Raw genomic sequence first — 25,140 nt, 5'->3', positions numbered from 1 at the left:
TTTTAAGATTTGATGTGACCATGATGCTTCTGTTCATGTAAATTCTTGTAACATTTTACATTTTATTCTGAGGTATAAAAGCACGCTTCCTTCCTTTTATTGCAGAATATTGTAAAAATAGAATCCATAAATGATTCTGGCAATTGCCACACACCAATATTGTCCATACACTGCTGGAGTGTTTCTTTCCTACCTTTTCTAGCACTCCCCATAAAGCTGGGTTATTACTATATAGCTTCATCAGAAAGCAGTTCCAGCTGTGACATGTAGAATTCAACAATTAATTCAAAGATTTGTTCTTTTATATATATATGTGTGTGTGTGTGTGTGTAAGAGAGTTTTTCCACAGTTCTTCTGCATCATTTTGCACTATTCTGAAGTTTTACAGTACTTACCCATTTGTTCCATGTAGGCTTCAAGTCCTGTAACAGTGGTTTAGTAATGGTTTTTATCCGAGTTAGGTTGATGGTTGGACTAGATGATCTTAAAGGTCCGTTTCAACCTAGACAATTTTATGATTCTATAGGGCTCATTGGAAAACACATAAATGACTGGTCATCAAACTACAAAGATTATCCTCTTTGAATCTGGCTAATAAAAGTGTAATGCAAGTTAAATGTGTATATGTAAATGAATACTAATATCTGAAGAGAAGTGGTTTGTTTATACCTTTCCATTATTTACTTCTTATCCTTCCAGAATTACTAAGTCTATTGACTAAATCTTGCATAGCACTGTGGTGAACTGCGGAAGAGGTACATCCGTTGTTTTCAGACGAGATAACTGAAGCACAGAGAGGTGAAAATGATGTTCTGAATAATTTAAGCAGTATTCACAAACCTTGCCTTGAAGGTTGCATTTCAATAGTAGTCACTTTAAACTACTGTTATCATTCCTTTACCCACATGGTGGGTTGACCCTGGCTAGATGTTAGTTGCCTGCCAAAGCCACTCTATCACTCCCTTCCTCAGCTGGATGGGGCATAGAAAATACAACAAAAGGCTCGTGGATCAAGATAAGGACAGGAAGAGATCACTCAGCAATTACTGTCACTGGCAAGAGAGACCCAATTTGGGGAAATTAACTTAATTTATTGCCAATCAAATCAGAATAGGGTAATAAGAAAAAAACCCAAATCTTAAGACATCTTGCCTCCACCCCTCCCTTTTTCTCAGGCTCAACTTCACTTCTGAGTTCTCTACCTCCTCCTCCTGCAGTGGCTCAGGGGGACGGGGAGTGGGGGTTGCAGTCTGTTCTTCACATGTTGTCTCTGCCACTCCTTCCTCCTCATAGGGAGGATTCCTCACACTCTTCCCCTGCCCCAGTGTGGGAGACGGTCCTCCATGAACTTTTCCAATGTGAGTCCTTCCCCTGTGCTACAGTTCTTCACAAACTGCTCTAGAATGGGTCCTTACCACAGGGTGCAGTCCTTCAGGAACAAACTGCTCCAGCATTGGTCCCCCACAAGGTCACGAGTCCTGAGAACAAACCTGCTCCACCGTGGGCTTCCCACAGGGCCACAGCCTCCTTTGGGTGCATCCACCTGCTCCAGTTTGTGGTCCTGCATGGTCTGCAGGTGGATATCTGCTCCACTGTTAACCTCCATGGGCTGCAGGGGGACAGCCTGCCTCACCATGGTCTTCACTATGGGCTGCAGGGGAATCTCTGCTTTGGTGCCTGGAGCACCTCCTCCCCCACCTCCTTCTTCACTGACCTTAGTGGCTGCAGAGTTGTTTCTCTCACATATTCTCACTCCTGTCTCCGACTACAGTTGCTGAGGGTTTTTTCCGCTTCTTATATATGTTATCCCAGAGATGCTACCACCATTGCTGATGAACTCCGTATTGGCCAGTGGTAGGTCCATTTGGAGCTGGCTGGCATTGACTCTCTCAGACATAGGTGAAGCTTCCAGCAGCTTCTCACAGAAGCCACCTCTGTAACCCTCCCCCCCAAAAAAATGCCCTTGTCATGCAAACCAAATACAACACAGATATGGAAATGATAATCAGACAACTGGGACAATTATGATAAATATGAAATAACTAGCTGTCTAGGGTTTGGGCACTTCTGACATTAACAATGAAGGTCCAAATATTTGATCTCAGTGTTAAGGTCTGCACTGCCTTGGCTAACACAGTACTAAAACAGTGCTTATGAAAGTTTAACTTTTCATGTAAGTGATGAGAAATTATTTCAATAGAAGAGGTGTTTCTACAACTCATTGCACAGTTTTGGACAGTAGCAGTAAAGAAGTAAGGTTTTGTTAAGAGAATTTTTACAAAAGCAAACAAGAAAAAAATATCTAAGTACAAGAACTCTAAACAGGAAGGCAGAAAAGCTTACTATTTTTTTTTGTCTCATATCTAGAGCAAAGCAGAAGGTTGTATCCATTCCATATGATGTTATTGGACTAAAGATTTTCTACCTGTAGCATTAGGCTAAAATGAAAGATTTTCCAGATGAACAAAATGTAATTAACTCACACCCAGGTCTTAAAGGAATTATCTGAAGACCTAACTAGAAATTGGTTTTATTTCAGATTTCACTCTGAAAAAGGCTCATCTCCATAATAATCTGAGAATAATCCCAGTTCCCATGGAAAGAGAGTGTGTGGTGCGTCTACCAGCTGAAGAGCTAGCAAACATACCGCAAATTAAGAGCAGTATGTTCAGCATGGAAAGAGCAGGGCAGAAATAGAGTGTAGCTAGAGCAACAGTGCTGAGTTGTGGTCTAAATCATGGTGAGAAGGGACAAAAATGCTACTTTCTAAGAAAATTCTGTTGTCCTCACTACAACCAGAAAACTCCTGGTACCAGGTCCCCTTGTATTATACTTTACGGTAGAACTTCCATGTTAAATAGCACAATGCCAAATGCTAACATACTCAAATCAACAGCAGAAACGGAAGATTTCTTTGCAGTTGTTTGCAAACATAACTGAAAACAAGGCCATTTTCATAAACATGGGTAAAGATTTTTCCTTATCTCGACTCCTGACTTCTACTGGCTGGGTAAGCAAATAGAGCATATAGAAGGGATATTTCTTCAACAGGACTCTGGACACTGGTAACCTTCCCAGCCATCAAAAGCTGGAGCAATCTTTCCATCTCAGTAGCTCCAAACTTAGTGCCCATGGTTTTATACTTATTTTGCAAATACATATTATCTACTTTAGATGTCATATCAGATTATATATGACACATTTCCAGTATTTTCCTTCTTCATTCTGCTACAAAACCACATTTTCAAAAAAGTGAGGTCTGAGAAAAGTAAATCCTTCAGGATAGAAGCCTTTAGTATATATAGCTGATATGATAATCAGAAAGTTGCTACCAAAAATCCTTGCCTTATTTGAATGGGTGAAACTATTTTTGCTCCTGGTGGAGAGATCTGGTGATGGCCTTATCACCACAGGCCTGACTTCCTTTCTGTTTATCAGGGATCTTTTCCATATTTCTCTGTTTCCCTTTTTTTTAATGTATTTCACTTGCAAATTTTTCTGGTGAGTTTTTGTAGTCAGTGTCCGGTTGTCCGATGCTGTTACAATGCCAGTTATGCCCTACCTGCATTTCTATTGCCTCCCAACAGTAATGATGAAGGATTACATATGATATATGTAACTTCTTTTGAATGTTATTGAGGGAGTGACCAAAATGTAATGGCATCAATGTTTCTGTGAGACAAGATGATAGGGTGGGAAAGAAGGAGAAAATTATATGGTTCCTCAGTTACGAAGTCCAGTCTTAAAGCTGTAAGTCATTCCTTTCAGAATATGAAAGAAGTGTTTACACAGTCTCTAGTGTATCAAAATGTGGTGTAACAGGAGAATCTGATAAAAGTCTTTTAAAAAGAAGTGTCCTTTGAGCCCATCCCTTTTTTTCCAGTGTTTTGGAACAGCAGGAGTACTACCAGGCTCCCAAATCACAGTCATCCAAAAATAGTTTCTCTCTCTGCTTCTCCTGTTGATGATTAATTAGGAGCAGTTTCCCCAAGTAAGGAATATATGTGCAGGAAATGGAGCCTGAACAAGGTCTATACAGGCAGCTGAGCCAGAAATAGAGAAGTGATGTGAACCCTCAAAGACTTCCTCCTGTCTTGGCCGAAAAGTGATATTACTGATGTAAAGGCCATCACAACTGCTGACTGTGTCAGCAAAACTGTAAGCTACTCATCAGGTTAGCTGATGCTACAGAAAGGAACGACTCAAGCAATTAGATTCTATTATCCATTAAATTAATTTATTGGGTGGCAATCTACCACTCGGATGCCGTGCTGCCATGCCAGACTTTAGCTGTTGGGATGATAACAGAAGACAGCTTGCTGAATCCTCCTGTATTTCAGGTCCTCTGGCAATTTAGAGATCAGAGCATCAAGTGGAGGCTGAATGTGGCTTGGAGCCAACAGATAATTTATGAAGCAAGTGTGTAATAGCAGAACCTCATCAAGAATGTAGAGAGCTAGTGCCTATGGTCCTATTTTCTTTTTATGTTATTAGAATGCGTGAAATGTGTTAAGCTTACAGTTCTGGAGAACAGGAGTCTTTGGGCTGATTTTCTAATAAATGAAGTCCCAAAAGCAGCAGAATAAGCTTCTCTTTTTTGCTTTGTAATATGTTTCAGCACCAGCTCTTGTTCAAATGTTTATTGTTAAAAAAAAATCAAAGGAAAATTGCTTTCTCTCTTAAATTGAAGGTTTCACAGAACATTTTTACTTGGGTAAAGATTTTCATTTTTCTCCAGAGCAAGCAGAGTACAGAACTATTTTTGTTGCTGATTTTCTTTAAAAAGCATAGAAAATGTTGAAAACAATTAAACCCCTTGAAATTTATTGAAAAGTTTAGGATATATTTCTCAATGTTTTATGAATGTCTGTTCTAAAAAAAAAGACAACTCCTGGCAAGCAATGCCACTTTTAGTTTAGTCACTGTAATAAAAGAAAGAAATAGCCTACAAGAAACAAAAAGTAAACCAAGATAATTAAAATCTGTTCAAACAGTTGAAAATAAATTTATTATTTTACAGAGAAATTCACACGTATGATGGGATTTCACGTAAGATACACCAGATCTGGGATTGTTGTTTATGCTATTACTTGTACTATAATATCAATGCATTTTTCTTTTAAATATATGAATAAAAGTAACATTGTAATCATTAATAGTTCTGTAGAGATTTATCATATGTCAATTATACAGTGCTTATATTAATCTGTTCTAAATTGTATTAGTAACTATTACCAGCTACATAAAAATTAATAGCACTAGTAATAGCATTGACAGCTATCTAAAAGTAGGTCAATTGTAGTTCATGTATAAGTTTGTGTATATTCTATTTTATTTTTGTTATATATTTTGAAAATGTCTGTTAATGTAGAGCTTAAAGACCTAGTGCAGGTCATTAGTTGTTACAGGTCTACACAGCTTTACAAGGGCATGGTCTGTAGTGCTAAAAGTGTAACAATGCTGCAAAGGATCTAAACATCTGAGTATCTCATAAAAAACCTGCAAGGAAGAGACAGGGATGCCTGAGTTTTACCATATCCTCTTGAGACAAAGATACCAAAACAACTTTTCTCTATGCAGCCTTATTTCAGTACCTGAGTCTTTCTGAAACTGAAAAAATGGAAAGGCAGCTCCATAGAGAGGTATAGAGAAATATAATAACGCAAAATCTATGAGAAGTTACCCAAAAAGGTTCACAGGTTAGTATAGGAAATGTTCATTTTGGTATGCTTAGAATCACCAGTATTACAATCTCTGTTTTCCTTTCATGTTGTAATTTTTTGTCCCCTTGGTAATGTCTTTTGTAACACAACAGTCTCTTTCCCAAGAAGATTCCAGTTTAATTAGACAATAGAATCTGTTTAAACATTAGTTTAGGTTTTTGCAACACAAAGCAGACACAGTGATATCGGCAAACTGTGTTAGTTATTGGAAGTAATTTCTGTGGGTTAGACAATCCAAAGACTACAAAGATAGAAATAGGTAGTGGAGAAGAACTGTTGAATGGAAGTGGGTCTGATGGGACTAGAAAAAGACGAGGGAAGGAGATTTGGGTGAAAGAGAGGGGAAAATATTGAAACAAACTCAGTTTGGCTCTGGGAAGAAAAAGACTCATAAAAACTCTGAAAAGCTTTCTGAAAATCCAGGCATCCTTGATTTGACTGCTCTTTTGTTCTGTGTTTCTCTATTGTCTGAGACCTATAAAGAGATTACAGTGGTTACTCTTTGGAGGGGTACATGGGTATCAGGTCAGTAGAATGAAGATGCAGAAGGATGAATTCTGTACTCAGCATGTTCAATTTTGAGCAAAATGGGACTTTCAGAGGCTTGTAACTTTGCCATATTTAAATAGATTTTTGCATGCAACCATTCTCTCAACCAGATTTAAATTTTCACTTGGAAGTACAGTAACTGAAATAATTATTTAAAATAATGATGGAACATGGAAAAGCGATTTATTTCGCTCACTACTGTTATAAAATTGAATTTTATTGATTTTTAAGGGTATATTTAGCGTGTGACAGATATTCCCCAATAACTACTGTGGCTCAAACTTTGGCCATATGTTCTTGATGAATTTTTTTTTAATAATGGAATATGCAAGGTACATCTTGCTATATGCAGTGCTACAGAAACCATCCATAATTATATGAGTACACAAACAGACACTTCACTTTCTTCAGAAATTTTTAACAATTAAGCTCTATAAATTCTGGACTAAAAATAAGTTAAAAAAACCCCCTACGTCTGATCTGCCTGGCTTAAAACCTCTACTTCTAAAAATGAGGCATGCTGTGTGATTGAAATTCATCTTGGAGTATGGATTCAGAAAAAAAAACCTCTGAGCCACTACATTTTCAGTTAGGCCTCACTGCTTCCTTTCTTTCAAATAGGCCATGAGAGATGCATTGACCTTAGATGAACAGATTTAGAGAAATTATATCAAAATGAAAACACCAATACTTAGACTCTCAAAGTTCATTTTATTCTATAATAAAATGTAAGATATAGAACTATCTAAATGTCTTACAAATCCTGTATTGTAGTATTTTTCTGAGTTATTTTAATCAGATAAATGTGCAGTATTATAGTTAATATCTATGTTTAGGATACTTGAGGTATTAATTTAGGATTATAAGAGGGTGGGTTTTTTTGGGTCTGCACTCTGGAAAGACTGATAAGAAACAAGAGAGTCCTCTGTTAATAATCTTTTTGCTATCGCATACGTAAAAAAAGATTGAGTTAATCCTGTGATGGGATCTGCAACAATCGTTTGAAGCAAAGCATAGGAAATTGTTGGAAATTGTTGGAAAGGTTGGAAGCAAACTGGGATCCAGGTTATTTCGGTATAGAATTTTCATAAGCATCCTAAAGACAAATTTGTTAAAATAACTCGACAGCATGCGTGCTTCATCCTTACAAAGGACCTTGAATAATTTACCAAGTTACCTAGAGTGAAATAGAGAAGATGTGCTGTCCCTGAGGATGCTGGAATACACATTTGTGGACAGAATTTTTTATTACTAGTAATAATTATTCTAATTAGTTTCCACATCACAAAACTTTGAGTTTCAAGATGTATTAGTCTTTCATTCATCCATAAGATAAAGGTAAGGGAACACAATGAAACATATGGGAAATAAACTAATGGCAGAAAAACAAGGCCAGTTAAATCATGCACAATAAAACCCCAAGGTTTTCAAATATTTGAATGCCTTTCAACAATACAGAATAATTCCAGAATGCCTTCACTTATACATATCTTTTTTTCTTTGGTGGGAAACAGTTAACGGCTTTTGGTTTTGAGGTAATTTAGCTGATGCTGCATTATCTAGTTTTACACTGCAATTATGCTGAAATCACCAAAGAAAAACAATCTTGTCAATCAAGTCCGGTGAGTTTTTTTCTCAGCATTTTAGCCATTATCATCCTTATTGACTTGTTTATGGCTTCTTAACAAGCTCCTTTGTTAGTCCCTCTAATCATCAACTTGCACCATAAAAGACTAGGAACTTAAACCTAATTTCTCTTTTCTGTTTTCATGCTAGCATTACTTCACTGATGTTATTCGAACACATCTTCATTTCTACCTGTTTAATAGGATAATCAAATAAATGTGTTAGTTATTTATCTTTTTTCTTATCAGCACTAAGAAGACCCCACATTAAACTCTTTCTGACCTCTCTCCAGTGGGATTTTATTCCTTATTGTCACTTTATGAATCAGATTAGATTACCCTGTTTGTGTTCTCAGGAAGGCAGCATCATCCTAATTGTGTGTTTCTGGACTGAACTCCATTACGACACCTTCAGCAAGGTGTAGATGAACTGCATTAACTTTATCAGATTTCCTCACCAAGCTAGTAATTTCATCAGAGCTGTGTCATTGCTTTAACATGATCTGTTATTTAGGAAACTCTTTTGCTTATCACACATAATGTCCTTAGTTAAGTGCTTACTTATTGATTCCTTTACCATGGATGCTAGTAACTAATATAGTAGTAATAACCTCCCATTGTTTTCATACTGCAGCAGAAAACTTATTTTGTCAATCACTAATCAACACAGAGGGTTTCAGAGGTGATTCCAGGAGAAATAGCCACATTAGAAGCTTGATATAATATTTTTCTGTGGTTTCATCATTGTTTTTATGATTGTGTTGGATTTTTATATTATTGCTGTTATTATACTACATAGTTGCACTAAATTTTGTCCCGACAAAATGAGTCAGGGATCTGTTTACCCATGAAATAGAAAGTGGGTGACATGGCTTCACAAGTTCTGCAAGACCCACCCTGGGCATGAGAAAGCAGTTGAGGGTTTGGTCTGTATATGAGATGGGACCAGCTGGTAGAACAGCCACTGGTTTTCCTTTCAGGTCAAACCTCTGACACAGGCTGCCAGGTGAGAGCTACATGGATATGAGCAACCATTTTACACCTTGCTATGTGCCTTTTGCCTATCAGTTATATATTTGAATGAGTTATAAATCAGTCTTATATTTAGTTACCGAAAGGAATTTCTCCATATGACCTGATATCTTATAGGTTGTTTGTCATATAGGCTTTGTAAAATTCGTTAGTACAATTTATTTAATTCTTTAAGTAGCAGCTATAAGATTAGAGGTGTGTAAAACCAGAGATAATTGTGGCTACAGGAAATTCATAGTTACAGGATGCCATTTTCTAAGCAGCAAAATATCTCTCAAGAGGGGCTGAGTCACTTCAATTGTTCCTTCATCTACCATAAAGATATAGAGGACACTCAACAATGAACACTTGGGGAAAATTTTGGGAAAATTTGGGAAAAGGCAGGATGCAAGAAGCAACGTTGTTCTAATGTAACCCTTCATATATTACTTAAATCTCTTGCTTGTTAAAGGAATTAAAAGTCCATATGTCACATCAGAGTAGGTATAAATTAAACAAACATGTCTCCACTAATGTTTGCTTCCTTTTACCCAAGGAACAGGGATGGGAAATCTGGATCTCTCAAAGAGCAACAGAAGCCAGGATTTCTCAGTTGTGGAGGGTAAAGAAAAGGAAAAATAGTAGAAGAACATTATCACCAAATAGGTCTTGCTTTGACATTTCATATGAGAATAAGCTTACTGAAAGTGGAAACTAACTGAAAATGTTTATAAAAATATAGAAAAAAAAATCAGAACTGGGGAACAAAACCAGAAAGACAAAAGAAATTACATGTATGGCATTTATTGGGCTCCTTACCATGAAAAAGACATTGAGGTGCTGGAGTGGGTCCAGAGAAGGGCAACGAAGATGGTGAGGGGTCTTATGAGGAGAGGCTGAGGGAGATGGGGGTGTTCAGCCTGGAGAAAAGGAGGCTGAGGGGAGACCTTATCACTCTCTACAACTACCTGAAAGGAGGGTGTAGAGAGGCGGGGGTCGCTTTCTTCTTCAAGAGGAAATGACCTCAAGTTGTGCCAGGGGAGGTTCAGATTGGATATTAGGAAAAATTTTGACACGGAAAGGGTTATTAAGCATTGGAATGGGCTGTCCAGGGAAGTGGTTGAGGCACCATCCCTGGAGGTATTTAAAAGACAGGTAGACATAGTGTTTAGTGACATGGTTTAGTGATGGTTTTATCAGAGTTAGGTTGATGGTTGGACTAGATGATCTTAAAGGCCCCTTCCAACCTAGACAATTCTATGATTCTATGTAAAAGTAAAAAGAAGAGCAAGGGAGGTATGGACTCATTATTCAACAAAGACCGAAAGCTGAAGTGCCTTGTGCCATCTCACTAAAAATATGAACTGCAGTTAGATACCCAACATAATCAACACAAGCCATAGGCTACTATAGGGGCATAATATAGCTTAACAGGTAACTTTAAAACAGGTTTTAAGAGAGATAGATGAAAGAGGAACTTTGCCTTACTTAGTATGCTTAAAGAACTGGCAAAGAGATCTCCAAGATAATCACAATTCCCTTTGAGAAGTCAAGGAGGACAGGTGAGGTCCTTGAAGACTCTCAAATGGCAAATATAGAAACATATTACTGCATATTAAATTAGTTTCCCAGTTGTCATGTATAGGCACAGGATAGGGGCATTGTTTCCCAGTCAGATATGGAGTCTAATCCTAGGCTTCCTTAAGTACTATTCCATTTTGTGTTGCGGGGCTTCTTTCACTTCTTCATTGATTGTATTTAACTGTGGCATCTAAATGAGATGTCTAAAATAGTGTGAGGTGTGGTTTGAGTACCTCTCATACCACCTGCCTTTCAAAGAGGAAAGAAGAGAAACAACAGTAGAACTGTCAATTTAGTTTGAATTCTTCAAAAAAACTTCAGAACAAAAAATCAAACTATTTGTAAACATCAAGATTGAAGAATAAGTGAGGAATAGCCACTCTATTTGTCAAAGCCAAATCATTTCAAGTCAATGTAATTTCTTTCAGTGGCAGGGTGAGGGGTCTTGCAGGTGGAACAGAGAGAGTAGATGTCATACATCTTCACTTCAGCAAAGCTTTTGACAATATCTCATGTCCTCATAGGTGTGCTAGGGAAACATGAAAAAAATTACTAAGGTAAATGCAATACCATCTATAAAGTACATTGAGATATTAATTATCAGTGTTTCACCCTCAAACTGAAAGTATGTATCAAGATGAAGTCTGCTACCTCCAGTAAATTTAGATATTTTTATGAAAAACTTTTGCAGAATAGTTCTATTAATTTTCAGTTGACCAAGCCAGGAGGGGCTTGATCCTTTTTGGAAGGGCCCATGGTATGATTAAGTTTAATTATATGATACCTGGTTGAACATCCCTTATCATTCAAATCAGAAACTGCTTGCAACTCAGTAGTCACCATGGTAAGATAGAATCCCCGCTGATCTGGGAATTCTGAGCTATATTACTAAAAGGAGAGTAAAGTCTCTCAGTCCAGATGGAAATAAATGGAATTAAGCCAGTTCATCTAATAACTTATATTTCTGTAAACAGCTCTCTTCTTCACTCTAGTGGGACGATCTTGCAGATAATAATGTGTTTATTTCACATACGAAAGACTTGGATGCTAGAAAAATGGCGCTCACTGAAAAAATGTATTGGTTTTTGCTTGTGAATAAAAGCTAGAAATGGTCTTCTTGAAACCAATAAAACGGACACTTCTCTGCTATATCTGTCAGTAAATCATTCAACCTTTTTCTCCTTCTTACTCCTTATACATATCACCAAACAACTCTTAAAATCCAGGGTAGAATCTCACACAGTCATGCAAGCACCAAATACAAAGATTTATTGCACAAAAAAGCAGCAATATACATTACTTTGGGAAACTCTTTGCTAGCTCAACTGTCAAACTCACCGAGCACAAATTGAAATGTGTCAAAAACATCAAGCGGTTGATTAAGCGCATGTCTACACTATCTCACTGCTCTATATTCATCATGACAATGACAGAAGGTCATTTGCTTATCACAGTAACCTCCATTAAAAGAATAAAAGACGTATGTTGTCTAAGGTACTGTAGGTGACTTCTGTGAGTTACTGAAAACCACAAATTTTATTTGTTAGAATGGGTAAGGTCAGTTGGCTTGTGGTATGTGGAGACTGTTTAATTACTGTCTTTCTGAATTTTATATTAATATATATTAACTCAATATTAATTATTCTTGATAACCCTCATAACTTTTTTATTTAATTCTGACTTTTATAAATTAAATAATATAAGTTTATTGTATTTACCAATATGCACTTGTTAGTACTGGAGTTGTTCTGGACAGTATTTCCTCATGTCCTGCTTCAGCATTATTATCTACAATTTGAGGGAGAAATTTCTGTGACATTGGAGAAGTAGACCCTAAAAGCACATCTTTATATGTGAGATGAGCACCCAAGTTCAGAGAAGGATATATAAGTCTCTAAGTAATCTGCTGTGGGAAGCTGATAAGAAAAGACAAACATCTTGTTCTCAACACAACTGATGATGTTTCTAAACAGGAAAACAGATTACAATGAAAACAGGGAAACAATCTTCCTTTGGGATTCCTGTTCTCTATAAAAGTTGCCAAAAAGGTAGTACCTTTTAAGGAATAAGAAAAGGAATCAGGAACACAGCACAGAAGAAAGAAAACCATTTCTGAAAATGAATGAGTCATATCACCTAGAGACATTTTCCACAGGTCTTCAGTCCAACTATCTCCATCTTCTTACTGACTCATGATCATTTTCATGGTTTAGCCAATTTGAAACTAAAGTATCAAGAAGAGTCCTGTGCTTGCAATGTAGAGAATGACTACTTTGAGACAGAGAAAGTCTCCCACAGATCACACAGACTATGGAGATCATCAAAGGGCGGCTGGTCGTTGTGTCCATGGGAATATTGCAGGGTAGACAAGGAAGCACACTGCAGTGGCAAATAAATGCAGATAAGAGGACTCGTAGGTGATTTTTGAGTTGAGTGCTGAGTGTAGAAGACAGAGTACTGGGTCTGCCATATCCGTTGAAGCACAGACATAAGGTGCTGGGTGAAGGGAGCCATGAATGAGGATCATCTATATGGATGAATTAAGATAAACTATATTTTCTTCCTCTTTCTTTCATCTTTTCCTTTCTTTATATCTGAATTCATTTACCACTCTAGTTTCAATGTTTCTTCTCCAATTATTTGTTTGTGTTGTTTCCTTCCTTTTCTCTTTCTACTTTCCCTCTTCTGGCGGATGCTTTCAAATTACTATGTCTGAGTATCTTATTTTGCGTATTCTTCTTCTGCCAAAGTATCCCCTCTCCCACTTTCTATCATATTTACCCCCAAAGCTAATTTTCACAGGTATAGTCTAAAAGTCATTGCATTTTTACTCCCTTTTCCTGTAAGATTTACTGCTGAATTTCAGCTGCACATGCCATCTACACATATCTTGATGTAATGAAAATTATTATTACTAATTACCAATTGTTAAGTATAGGAATACAGATTTGTTATCACTTGAAGCACAGATGAAGGGTATCATGCCTCTTCCATTTTAATTCTGCAAAATGAAAGGTACAAGCTATGCTATACAAAAAAAAATTTGGCTTTGCAGCTTTTTTTTCTCTCTCTCTCATTTTCTCTTTTTTTTTCTTCTTTTTTTTTTTTTTTTTTTTTTTTCCTACACCACAATACAACAGGTAAATAAAGAGAAAAGAAATATCTGACTGGAATTCCAAAATTATACAAAGTTATATCATTCAGGTGTTATAAAGGCAACACATTTTTAAATTATTTAAACTCATCCCAAGGATCCCAAAATCATTATTTGGACCAAAAGAAATATTATGAATCTTTTAGGGAAATAAAGCACAACAGAAGTGTTTAAATAAGCAAGGTGGGGGTCGGTCTCTTTTCCTAAGTAACAGGCGATAGGACAAGAGTAAACAGCCTCAAGGTGTGCCAGAGGAGGTTTAGATTGGATAGTTGGAAAAATTTCTTCACATAAAAGGTTACCAAACATTGGAAGGGGCTGACCAGGGAAGTGGTCGAATCACCATCCCTGGAGGCATTTAAAAGATATGTAGATGTAGTGCTTCAGGACATGGTTTAGTGGTGGTTTTGGCAGTGTTAGGTTATAGACAGATGATTCTATGATTCTATGAAATATACAGAGAGATGAAGACAGAATCATAAATTCAAAAGACCAGAGCACTGAAACAAACTTCTCTCCTTTAGGAACACCTTATTACAAGTCACTTACAAACATTTGTATAACAGCTTAGAAAATACAATTTTTTTTTTTCACAGAGAATGGAGGATAGCTTTGTCTCTAACGTTGACTGTCTATATATCTTTCAAAATCTAAAAAATCACAGTAAGCAGAAAGAAGCATGCAAACATGCATGTGTCCTCAAACACGACATCAGCAGATAGTGTACTGAGGAAATCAGAGTAAATGATACCTGAATCAAAAGCTTCCAGTCTTCTCTGTTCAAACTATTTTTAGTATGGTTGAGAGACATAATACTGCTATGGTCCGCATATAGCATAATCCATGTTTAAATTTCAAACCATAGACTTTTGTTGTAATACAGTTGTCTTCTGTTCTGTGAAAGTAATACCTCCTCATACACAATGATTTTAATAACTAAAACCAGTTAATGTAAATAAATCTTAGTAAGGGGAAATAAGTCTTAGAACTGTATGCCTCCTTGACAGACTAGCACTGGAAAGAAATTAAATATATTTTAGCTTCTTTTTTCAGTAGGTCAATCGTTATCTTTCTTTTTTGATATATTCTGACAACTTAAATTCCACCAAAGCCCTTCTATCTATAATTTCCTATTGGATAACTCTTTATGCAACAACTTTTAGGCCTTTTGAAATGCTCTTAGATATCTAGAATAACCTGACTTTGTAGAGCAGACACAAAACTTAAGGAGACTTTAGTCATTCTGTACATACCTACAGCTACTGAATGCTTCTGCCTCTCCTTCACTAGAAGTCTCTGTGGACCATACCAGCAAAACCATTTCTGCATACAATTCTTTCTGAGATCAATAGTTCCTTTTTTTGAGGGAGAATAATCATAGCTGGTTGAGGAAGATTTCTTCCCAAAAACGTTTATGAAGGTGAACAATTTACATGTTAAATGTATAGTACTTTTATTTTTATAAACCTCTTCTTAAAGTCTGTTTTTTCCCCTTATAATACACTGACTGAAAACACATCAATTTAATAGATCTTCTATTTGAATTTTCATTAAACCTCTTAAATCTTATGTCATGGTTTTGACCAGATTAACCAATCAGAGCGACAGATGGCCCCTCCCCCCCCCAAGGAAAAGAGAGGAGAGGAAGAGATAAAAGAGATTTATGAGTTTAGAAAAAACTAAACTACTTTAATGAAAATATTAATAAATAATGAAATAATAAATAATTAAAAAAAAGGGAAAAAGGAAAAAAAATACAGTATATACAAAACTGTATCAAGCTCCCAGGGTGATGGTCACGTCACCAGCAGGCACAGGGGAAAGTCCCAGGCTGGACTCGGTGATGGACAGGAGCTGGATTCCGGATCTGGAGTCAGGATTGCTCGGATCGGGATCAAAGGCAGATAACAGACAGAGTCCTCCTCAGATGTCGGCCATTGAAGGAAGAGAGATGACCCTTTGATCCCTCAGCTTTTATACTGAGCATGATGCAGATGGGATGGAATACCCTGTTGGTCAGTTTTGGGTCACCTGTCCTGTCCGCTCCTCCCTAGAGGTGTGACCCCTCTACGCTTTTCAGCTTCCGACCCTCCAATGGGGCAAATAACAAATTTACCTGACCTTGGTTGTTACAGCAATAAGTATAAGCAAGGGCCTCTCTGCATACCATTCCTTGGTATTATCAGGTCTTATCACTATGAGAGCAAGCAATTTCTGAACAATACGCTGTTAATGTCAGAGTTTAGTTAGTTAGAAGAGGCCCAGCTAAAAAGGAAAAATTACTGAGCAGAAAATTAGTTCTGTTTTACCTCAAACCAGGACATCTTAATAAAGAATGCTCTTAAAAGTAATGTTTTGCCTAGGAGATTATTTTTGTGATTTATAACTCACAATCAGAAGATTTTTTTAACTGGATTTATATCTAGTAGAGTATTATGTATAAAGATGTGAAGACAGATGTGTATGAAAGACATAGAACTATGCATGTCAAATGTATTTTATTTCTACAGAGTTTTGGGGTAATATTGATACTACAGAGCTATATTAGAAGAAAATAAATTAGAAGATCTCTGCAGAAAGTTGAAATAATGTAAAGGCGTCCACCATGAGAGTGACTCAGTTCTAGAAGCTGTCAATAAAAAGATTGCCATTAGTAGTTATGGTACTGCACTACACTACAACATAATTTCACTTACTATTACTGGGAGTAAAACCTATAGAAATATAAAGGGAGTTATTTTCACTAAGTTCTATTTTACAGTAAGTAATCATCTCCAAAATTTCTGAAATGATACCAAAATGAAACTTATTGTAATTGAAAGTGATGTAGGAAAAGCAGGTAAAAAAACCTCAGTGAGGTTCAAAATCTCGATTTTCATACCAAAAGGGAAATGTTCTGGTTTACTAAAATTCAGCCAATATAGATTCTGAAAATCTGTGCATGCAGGCAATAAAAACAGTTATCACTTTGAATGCAGAATTATATATTGCTTAAAAAACCACAGAGTAAGAGTAACAAAACTCCAAGAAGCAGAATCATTTCCTGCATGTATGGGATTAACTGAAATAATCTGAGGAAATATGAGCCAAAATAAAGAATGCTCTACATTGCTAGTAATATATGTGCTATTATTGAGGACATAGCCTGTACTTCCTCTACTTTAAAAAGTTTCTAATTTAATGTACTGTTTTAATTTTTTATTTTTTTTTTTGAGAAACTCTTCAGACAATTCTATTTATAAATAAAAAAGTTAGGAAGTAAAAAGAAGAGTCATTATTTCCCTCTTTTCCAAGTATTTTTGACTGGAGAGTGCCAGTTACAAAATTCAAATAATTACTTTTTTGAAAGCAAGCTTAGATTATAATGGATTCTTATGAAAGTGAAAGAAAATTAACATGCAATTTTAATCTTTAACTGTAACCAAATCAGAGAAATTAAAATTAATTAAAGCAGGATTCATTTTAATGATAAGTATGCAAAGACTTGCTTAATCAAATGTTGTGCAGAGACAGGTAATAATGATTTTGAAGCCTGAATGTGTTATAAATCTTCACCTGCTTGCAAAAAATTATAGAGGATCAATTGGATGAAACACAAAAGCAGGGAATTATCTTTCTCTGGATTATACTCTACGAGCACCATAATTTGTAATACTGTCCATATCTTCCAGTAATTGAAACTCTGTGCAGAAAATAGGGTATTAAATAATGTCAACCATATATATGTTTCTATTCTTCGAGTCAGAGATTTCCTGCTTCTTTGAGCCAAACTAGTTACAACGAACACTAGTAAATTAGAATTATTTAATGGGTCACTATGTAAGCAAGCTTTGCTGCATGACAAATATATACTTCCTAAAATTACAAAGTAGTCTTTATATTATTTCTTACTTTATTGTTGTTGTTATATTATTGCTATTAATTTTATTAATCACTTTGATCCTGATGCTATAACAAAAATCTGCAAAGCCGCCTAATCTATGAACAAGCACTGCTTTACAAATTAGGGACTTAATGAGTTATAATACTAATGTAAAAGTATTGTTAAAATATTTCTACTGTGATTCTAATCACAATCTATAATTTTGTGAATAAAACCAGTTATTTTAATTAGTGCTTTTTTTAGATTCCATGGGCTGCAGTTTAAAAAGCGATATATGTAAGAATGCTCTTACTTCATAACTTGAAGTATGACAACCATAATTAAGACCCTCATCAGATGGTTTCTAATTAACTACCAAAAAAACATTAAAGTATGTACTACTGGGTAGAATTCAACCTTTAAGCCCATTGCCTTTAAGTGAACATCAGCTGCTTAAAGCAAAGCTGAATTTGTGCTTACAGATTTTGTTGTCATGGGGTACAAACAGATATTGTTGCTAAGAGAGAAAAAAAAATCCTTAACATCCATAAGTCATGGTCTTTTATCTTTTCCTTTAGATTATCTGTTGATTGAGTAATGCATTACTTTGTTAAATTGATGGAATTATTTTAAAGTAGAACTTTTGAGGATTCATTTATCCATAACCCAAAGAGACATATGAACAAACACATACTAGCTGAAAGGGATAATTTTCTTTTTAATTTGAGACATCAAATGTGAGCCGCATCCTGATGGACTTAGGAGATCTCTAAAATTCAGTCTAACCCAAAATATAATTCCCTAATTCTCCATAGCATATTCAGTATGCCAAAATGGCAGCAAGCCAATTTCTGTTGGAAAATGTAATATTATTCAAAATGTTCCTGATCTATCACACCAAAAGGCCTCACTTTCTGCTCTTGAATTATGAGACGATATGCAGCAGCCTAAAATTGAAGATACTGGAAGAAATACTCACCAAATCAAAAAAAATCAAGAATCGGTTTTAATTTTGCTTTCCTGTAGTGGACATAAAGGTTGTTGGGTTAGAGGCTGTAGAACTAACAAGTGAATTGAAACAAATTATGTACCAAACATAACTGACAATTTAGACAGTAAATGTGAACTCCTCATTTTTAAGTGAGATTATTAACAGTCTAGACATTGGACATTTGTTACCAGAGAAACATCATTGAGAATAGGGAAAATATTCAAATGAAGAAACACATGAAAAGCGTAACTGTCCCCTGATCTCTCTTCATTCCTCAGAGTATTTAATTACGTAGCATCTCCCCTTTACTTTAAACTAGAATTTCCCTTAAGCTAGTGTATCCCAGATGTAGAGAATATCATTAATCTGCACATGTCTAGAACTATGAATTTACAAACTGATTATCTGAATTTATCTTGCTACTCCTAAGTCTTAAAATAAGCACTTTTTCTCTGTTTTTCTGCCATACTGGGAAAAATAGCTGTCTGAGAGAAATTAGAAAATCTCTTTTTTCTTTGTTTGGGCAAATTTACTCAGGTCTGTAGCAAATATGGCCTCTAATCGGAGCTCTCACTAGCTCATGACAATGAGCACAGAAGTATTTGTCTCAGAGTAAGCTCTAATGCCCAGGGCATTTGCAGCGTGCAGGCACAACATGCTCCTTGCTCCTGCGTGTTACAGCATCAGGCTGGTGGTGGCATGTCCAGTGTGTGTGGAAATAAACACAGCAGGATTTTACTACCGTTTATAAACTTCTGGTGGGGATGAATCTCACTAATCGCAAAATATAAACCACCCCATCTTGTTTTTTCTTTCAAACTTTCTCCTCCTTCTATTTTTCAGTTTTTCTTCATACCCTCACCATTTTTCTGTCTTTAGAGTCACACAACAGTCAAGTTTTCTGGTGCACAGGAAATTCCAGCATTTCAAAACTTGTTTTTCTTCTCTATTAGACATCACGTCATTTCATATTAGACACTAACACTGCTGGCATGTCATATTATATTAGAGCATGATACATTGGCTAAAATATTATATTTGTATTATTTAATTTACAGCATTATTTTATTTTGATTGATTTATTATATAGTGTTTGTTTTAATTTTATATTATTTTAATATATTATTAAATATATTATTTCATTGTCATGCTCAGTGTCAAATGTGCTTCACTTCAAGAAACATAAGACATCATATTAAAAGAAGTCATATCTTCTTATCTTCTAATTAGAGTAAAAAGTTCAGATTGTTATTACTGAAATGTGACAGACAGTTATGACAAATCAACCAAGAGCTCATTGAAAGAGTTATACTTTAATAAGTTTATTGGCAAAAAAGTACAAACACCTTTTGAGAATGGAGATTTGGGATGATTATATAATGGAGACAAGATCCTTCATTCAGTAAAATTCTCGAAATCAAGACATAATTCCTGTTAAAAAGAAGGACACCCAATTCTGAGTACACACCAATGTGAATACTGTTTATGTGAACATCCTGGTTTCTGGGACAGCACTTAATAGAAATTTTATGCTTCAGCCACTACAGACCTTCCTACAGAACCACCTATATGTGACTGAAGAGGTGGCCACTTGGTAGCCCGGGGAAGAAGCAGAGTGCATCAGTAGGACACAAAAAAAACAGCTGAAACTCTGATATTGGAAATATATCTCTGGTTTTACTTGTCTACAAGAGGAAAAAGAGGGGTGGAACTAGCCATTTACAATTCTAAATGTCACAAAGTGATGTAAAAAGAAAGAAGATGAATTCATGAAAATAAAAAGAGAAATGCTCTTGTATGTGATGTGGGCAGTGCATTGACAAGTGCTATCCAGAGGAGATCAAAAGTATTGCTCGTTATATGCTTCCAGGAAGATAAGAGATGTTTAGTCTAGGAAATGACTTCTTGGCAAGATCTTTTTTGTAAGGTAACTGCAAAAAATGTGTTTATGACAAAAGAAAACCATGGGAAACCAAATACTGTAAAGAAGGGGTTTCTTCACTGAGTCATATATATATACTCTCCTCCTTGGTCTCCTTACTCTGATTCAGCTTTTCCAAGATGACAGGAAGGCTACGCTTTCATACAGTGATAAGCAATATGACAGCTTTGAAATTCACAGCAACGTTCTACAGGGATATAGGTTGATGACAATTGTCTTCAATAGAGTCTTTGCTGCTTTGTCATTCTCTCTTACCCAGTGTATAAGGTATATACATTTCCATACACAGTCAGACAGAAAACTTTTCAACATTTAATAAGAGGTACCCAAGAAAGTAAAGCAAATGCTGAAGAGTGTATTTTTTACATTTCTCACACACAGTGAAGAATCAGATGCAAATTTTCATTGTTCATAATAAACAAGGATTAATCACTGGCATCAAAAGAGCATTTATTATCATTTGTTTTCCATAATTTTAGAGTTAATTCCCTGCTCCAGAAGTGTTGATAGATAAAACAGGCAAGAACTTATTCATAAATTCTCTTCTCCAGGATCAAATATATGTCATGACCTGTCTCTACACAGCAAAACTCACTTTTGTACCATCTATTTATTCATTCAGTTCACAAAGTGGTGTTGGAAAATGAAAATAGTGTTGGAAGTGACTAACATTTCAGAATTAGCTATGTTTACCAGGTATATATTCTGTGCCACTGTATGCCACTAGATTTTTGAACCGCATGAGGAGTCAGAGAAATAAAAGAGATGTTACTGAAAAAAAAAGAAGCAGAAGAAAACAAAGAGAAAAGTTCATCAAACATCCAGTACCAAAGCTTTTTTTCCCCTCATCGTCTTAGTTGTGCTACAGATATAGTGTTCAAGTGCCAAAATATAAGCATCTGGTGTCATTTTAAATATCTTATGATACGTGAACTATTCTTATGGGGCTGTTGAGATGACACAGGAGCTAATGCCCTACAGCAAAAACTGCAGGCCAGGCAGGACTCCCATGGGGATCTCAAAGTACATTCAATGGGCAACTGAACCAAGCCCTAGATCTCCGCTACCTACGTTGGGGTTTTGAACACCAAGCTCCCACAGACAACTGCATTTAAGCACCTTAATATCAAATCTGTTTGTGTCTGTGTTACTGTGATATGTTCACAATTTTTGAAACAGATGAGAAATATTTTATTCTTCAAGTATTTTCCCTAAAGTGAGAAAAAATATGGAAACACTTCATAATTTTTCTCCATTAATTCCTGATTTTTAACATTTCCAGATGAAATTTATGAGAAGTTTTCTACCTTTTTCTTGAATACCTTTTTTTCCTTCGTCCGCATGGGAAACCATTAAGGATTGCTATCACAAAAGTGTCCATTATCTTGGCTAGAATTATAACTAAGGGTTCCAGAAATTCACAGTATTGTAAGAGGAACACCATAATACTAAAATATTTTACTAGAATTGTAGCATAATAACATTTATCATGAGTGGGTTCTGCTAGATCTGGACTAGTAAATGGTAATTGTTATAGCAGATACTATCAGCTCATACAGTTGGAGACAATGGGATTTATAGTATTTCTAAAGTCACAGCTTCTGGAGTCATGTTATGGTAAGAGAAACTCAGTTGTCATTTAAAAAAAAAACACCAGTCATATCCAAATGTTAAAAATGTGAACCTAGAGACCAATAAAGAGATGAACATTGAGGATAAATAAGAATAAATGAATGTTTAGCTCTTTGTATAAAATAAAATAAAAAGAACGATAGTTTTGAGGTTGTTAAATCATGAGATTTACTCTAGACTTGGCAACACCAGGCTTAAATCTAATAGCTGTTTAGTTTAATGCTCCAACAGTGGATCATATCAGACTTTAATTACATTTTTATCTCTTTCAGGAAAGGATGGTTAGGCCTCATATACACTAAGGACAATTTTATGATAAAGTGAGTCTCAGAAGTTGCCTGAACATAAAGTGAATTAACAACAGAGGGCTGCATCCCTGACATATTAGTAGAAGACATTTTCCTCAATCGTGAAGGTGAAAATGCAGCAGAATTGTATGTCCTCCTAAACTATACAGGGTAACATTGAACAATTACTTCTCCATCAAAAATAGAATATTGAATGGACAATGTATTGATTTTAAAGAAATACGCTCTTGTTTGAGAGAATTTCCATTAACCTAAGGTCTGTGATCTAAAAATCAGATATTCTGTCTCGGAAAACTCACTTTCCATGAAGAAAAATATTTGTTAAAATCAGTAAAGTTTAATAAGAAAAGGAAGTGGTTCCATTTCAGGAATTATACAATGAAAATAATTTTTAAACACAGATATTTTTTATGAGCTTCTTATTGTCAAATATCTTGCAAATATCTCACCTTGTCTGAAGTTTCTATCAAAAAAATTTAGAGAGTGAGTGATAATATGCAAGAGAGGTTTGAACTAAGAGATGTTCCTAAAGTGGTTATGTAATGAAACAAAATAAATGGAACATTACAACTCAAAGCCAGCCAACCTGTATGAAATGTTCTTGACAACTTTTGCTACTTGCCATTTAAATTGTTTACTATCTCAGCATCCTTGGAAAGTGGTTCTGCCACTGATTACATCGAGGTTGAAGGAAGTACAGAGAAATCTTGTTTATTTCTCATTTTTTATTCCTCCCAAAAGACAACCACCACTTCATACATACATGAATGCAACCCAGGAAAATCCAGGCAAAATAGGCAATCACAGAGAGTACCATTATTTACAGGGTAACAATGTCAGTAATACTGTTTGGGGTGAAATATTACATTTCTGGATAGGGAGACAACACTAAGAAAGTGTGTGCTTACCAATGCTCAGCTCTCCTACTATTGCATCGCTAAGAGGACAGAGTTTCCTGCTCTGTGGGAAGGAAACACCAGGTCACGGGAGGTGATTCTACCCCTCTACTCTGCGCTCGTGAGACCCCACCTGGAATACTGTGTCCAGCTTTGGAGTCCTCAACACAGGAAGGACATGGACCTGTTGGAACAGGTCCAGCAGAGGGCCACGAAGATGATCGGAGGGATGGAGCACCTCCCCTATGAAGACAGGCTGAGAGAGCTGGCGTTGTTCAGCCTGGAGAAGAGGAGGCTCCGGGGAGACCTCATAGCAGCCTTCCAATATCGGAAGGGAGCCTACAGGAGAGCCGGAGAGGGACTCTTTGTCAGGAAATGTAGTGACAGGACAAGGGGTAATGGTTTTAAATTGGAAGAGGGGAGATTTAGATTAAATATTAGGAGGAAATTCTTTACTGTGAGGGCGGTGAAGCACTGGAACAGGTTGCCCAGGGAAGTTGTGGATGCCCCATCCCTGGAAGTGTTGAAGGCCAGGCTGGATGGGGCTTTGAGCAACCTGCTCTAGTGGAGGTGTCCCTGCCCACGGCAGGGGGGTTGGAACTCAATGATCTTTAAGGTCCTTTCCAACTCTAAGCATTCTATAATTCTATAATTCTATGAAAGTGGCTTGCCGTCTCTACAGCAAGCCTATAAAATTGATAAGGAACCCTTTTGTTGCAAAAAGCCTCAGCTCTGTTGTGTGGAATGCAATGAGCAAAGGGGCACACACTTGTGGAAGCAAACTTCCAAGGGTACTCCTCCGGCTAGCAACATTTTTCTGCATATTTTTTCTGCAGAATTCCATTTTTTTTTCTTTCATGAGAATGCAGAAGCCACCATTCTGGGCCAGACTGAAGGCCTATCTAGTTCATGATCCAGTCTCCGACACTGTCTAACTTGGAGGCTATTTTCCTCTTTCATCCTGATCAGAATCATGTTTTTTTGTAATTTATTGTCCACGCTTCTGTTCCCGAGGTTTTTCTTTACAGCACGGCTCCCTTAGCCAGGGAGGAAGTTTTGGTAATTCCATTATTCTGTTCAGTGAGAGGGTGTTTCAGACGGAATAGATTGCTGAGCTTTCTGACTGACTGTCCTTGAGCTCTCCTGTCAGAGGAAGTCTCTCAATATTTCATGTTTACTAGTTCAGTGGCCTTATTTTATTTTCAGGAAAAAAGTATATATACTTAATGGAAGCCTGATATGCCTGATTTAAACCCACCACAAGGATTTTTGTCAGCACTGGTATCTTTCAACGAAGAAATGGATGATGCTGTTCCTTAATCAAACATGAGCTGGCTGTTAAGTTTTCCAGAACTAATTAAATTCAAGACACCATCACAGTCAAAGTACTTAGTGGTGTTCCTGTCACAGCCTCTGTGAAAAGTCATGCTGCTTCCAGCTTGTGTAGGATCAGCACTGAAGGTTATGGAGCTAGTCAAGTCTGTCCCATGGTGGAAAGTGAAGGGACAAGAATCTGCAGCCAAGCGTAGGGTATAGCAGGGAAAACCATTCCTTTTAGACCACATCTCACTACCTTTTTACTGTTGTCAACCAAAATTTGAAAGTGTCTTAAAGGGTACCCAGAAGTTAAATAATGTTGTATCCTCTTGGTTATTTGGGTTTTGAGTTGGTTTTGTTTTGTTTTGTTTGGTTTGTTTTGTTTTTTGTTTGTTTGTTTTTGGTAGCAATTGTCTGTCATTTTGCTGTTTTGTCACATTGGTAGCCACAATTGTACAAGTTACAGTCTTAAAATATTCCAAGTTCTAACTGACTAGGTGTATCTTGCAAAATTGCCATAAAATTTCTCAAGAGCTACTTTGACAAAAA

Source organism: Numenius arquata, chromosome 3 (assembly GCF_964106895.1).
Source record: "Numenius arquata chromosome 3, bNumArq3.hap1.1, whole genome shotgun sequence".
NCBI lineage: Eukaryota > Metazoa > Chordata > Aves > Charadriiformes > Scolopacidae > Numenius > Numenius arquata.
This window is presented reverse-complemented; position numbering follows the sequence as displayed.